The following is a 2,607-nucleotide window of genomic DNA, read 5'->3' as shown; positions in this document are numbered from 1 at the left end:
AAAAAAAGGTTGGGGAGGAGAAAAAGAAAAAAAAAGGTTGGGGAGGGGAAAAAGAAAAAAAAAGGTTGGGGAGGGGAAAAAAAAGTTGAAAAGGGAAAGAAAAAAAGTTGAATAACCACTTAAAAAAGCAGTGGTGAAGGTGGGTGATGCCCCACCGGCTCAATTAATGAGAAAGTTAATTGGGGGGGGGAGCAGGGGGGATATTTTCTTCGGGTAACTAAAAGAATCACATGGGGCAGAAAATGTGAATCGTCAGGTGTGTCTTGCATGAAGCACAAAGGTGACATGAATTGACCCCCGGATGGGAAAAAGAAAAAGAAAAAAAAAGAAGTGATGGTAACTTGTTTGGGGGTGGGTGGGGTGGTGGGGTTTGGGTTGGGTTTTTTTACCTGTAACATATTTCTGCTTCAGGGTTCCTTGGGGGGAAAAAAGGAAAAAGAACCAAAAGGTTGGAAAGGGGAAAAAAGTTCAAAAGGGGAAAAAACCCCTGAGATTGGAAAGGGAAAATAAATCGGAAAGGGGAAAAAAAGTTGAAAAGGTGAAAAAAAGTTGAAGAAGAGGGGGAAAAAAGTTGAAAAGCAGTGGTGAAGGTGGGTGATGCCCCGCCGGCTCAATTAACAAGAAAGTTAATTGGGGGGGGTCGCGGGGGATGATATTTTCTTCAGGTAATTAAAAGAATTGCATGGGGCAGAAAACATGAGTTGTCAGGTGTGTCTTGCATGAAGCACAAAGGTGGCATGAATTGAGCCCCAGATGGGAAAAAAACAAACCCAAAGGAGTTATGGTAACTTGTTTGGGGTTTTTTGGGTTTGTTTTGGTTTGTTTCTTTTTTTTTACCTGGAACATACGTTTCTGCTTTCGGGTTCCCGGGGGGCCGGCAGTTGAAAAAGGGCAAAACCAGTTGGAAAGGGAAAAAAGTTGGAAAGGGGAAAAATGTTGAAAAGGGAAAGAAAAAGGTTGAGAAAGGGAAGAGAGTTGAAAAGGTTAAAAAAAAAGTTGAAAAGGTTAAAAAACTGTTGAAAGGAGATTAATGAAGCATGAATATGTGAAAGAAAAAATGGGCTTGTGAAATTTAACAAAAAAAAATTAAAAATTATTTGGGAACTTTGATGGTTGTAATCATAGAAACATAGAATGCTTTGGGTTGGAAGGGACCTTTAGAGGTCATCTAGTCCAACCCCCCTGCAGTGAGCAGGGACATCTTTAACCAGATCAGGTTGCTCAGAGCCCCGTCCAACCTGGCCTTGAATGTTTCCAGGGATGGGGCCATCACCACCTCTCTGGGCAACCCGTTGCAGTGTTTCACCGCCCTCATCATGAAAAATAGCCACTTTGTTCAAAATTTTCTTGGATGGGTGTACGGTCCATCCAAGTCTGTGATCCCTACCTGCCCTAAGATGGATGCCCGGAAAGGGCAGATGAGTTACATCCTGATCAAACTGTAAAGGGAACCTAAAATTATGTTTGCACTGTAAATGTCTAAAGTTAAGGATGTGGCTCCCATCCCAAGGGCAAAAAAATACAAAAGAATTCGGTAACATCTGAAAAAATGTTTAGGTTTTCAAAGTAATAAAGCACACAGATTCAAAAAACCCAACCTTATGACCCTTGCAAAATAACCAAACTAAGACTTCTGAAAGTACAGAGATTTGCTTTTTGTTTCAAAGAGAACAAGCGCCTGGGGATTTTTTCCCTAAAACCGTCTTAAAACCTCTTTATTTTGGAGAACACATGGTGTGATTTAAGGTTTGGGATTTTTTTTTTCCTTTGGTTCACCCAAGTTGTGTTTTCATTAAGCAGTGCACAAACTGCGGCCTCCATTTAGAGCCAAGAAGACAAGGTTTGCTAATGAGCTTCATGAATGTTTTACTACAGGAGTACCTGTAACCTATTGCAACAACGTTCATTGCTTTTATTTTGCTGTGTTTACTTTCATGAACGAAAGATAGCTCACTGGCTGTGTATCACCAGGTTTTACAGCTCTGAATCGAGGCAAATTGCTTTATTTTTGTTTTCCTTTTTAAAGGGCAAGCTGCCTGGGGTGCTTCTGAGCTGAAGCACCTGCAGGGATGTCCTATGGTTGAAGCACTTTGGTTTCTAATTCGACCTTCGTGAGATTGCAGCCTATTGTAAAATGGATTTACTTATCCTGAGCAAGTGAAAGAGAAGTGGCAAAAGCGAGCGTGCCAGACCTTCTCCATTTCAAACTTTTGGTTTTTAGCCAGCTACGGCACCACGGGTTTGCCCGTAAACTGTTTCTGAAAGGGCCCCGGGTCTTTAATTCTCAGCGTCTGGCATGAGCAATACAACTCATGCCTAAGCTATACAGTATTTACAGCTTCTGTGGTTTTGCTTGCCACTGCAAAAATACATAGCTTTCTTGAGGGCAATTTTCCTGAAATTATTTTACATATGCACACAATACGCAGTGTGAGAGAGAAAGCTTTTAAAGCAATAAACCTCGTCCCTTTGACGTTCAGGCGTTTGTTCTCGATGAGCTCGTGCCGCAAAAAACGTGAGGGCCTTTTGCAACCGGCGCACGCTCTGCGCATGCTTTCACAAACAGCACACGCTGGGTTATTACAGAGTTCAGCTTTCCTCCTGCTG

The sequence above is a fragment of the Egretta garzetta genome, unplaced genomic scaffold, assembly GCF_000687185.1.
Source record: "Egretta garzetta isolate BGI_Z169 unplaced genomic scaffold, ASM68718v1 scaffold38, whole genome shotgun sequence".
NCBI classification, from domain to species: Eukaryota; Metazoa; Chordata; class Aves; order Pelecaniformes; family Ardeidae; genus Egretta; species Egretta garzetta.
This window is presented reverse-complemented; position numbering follows the sequence as displayed.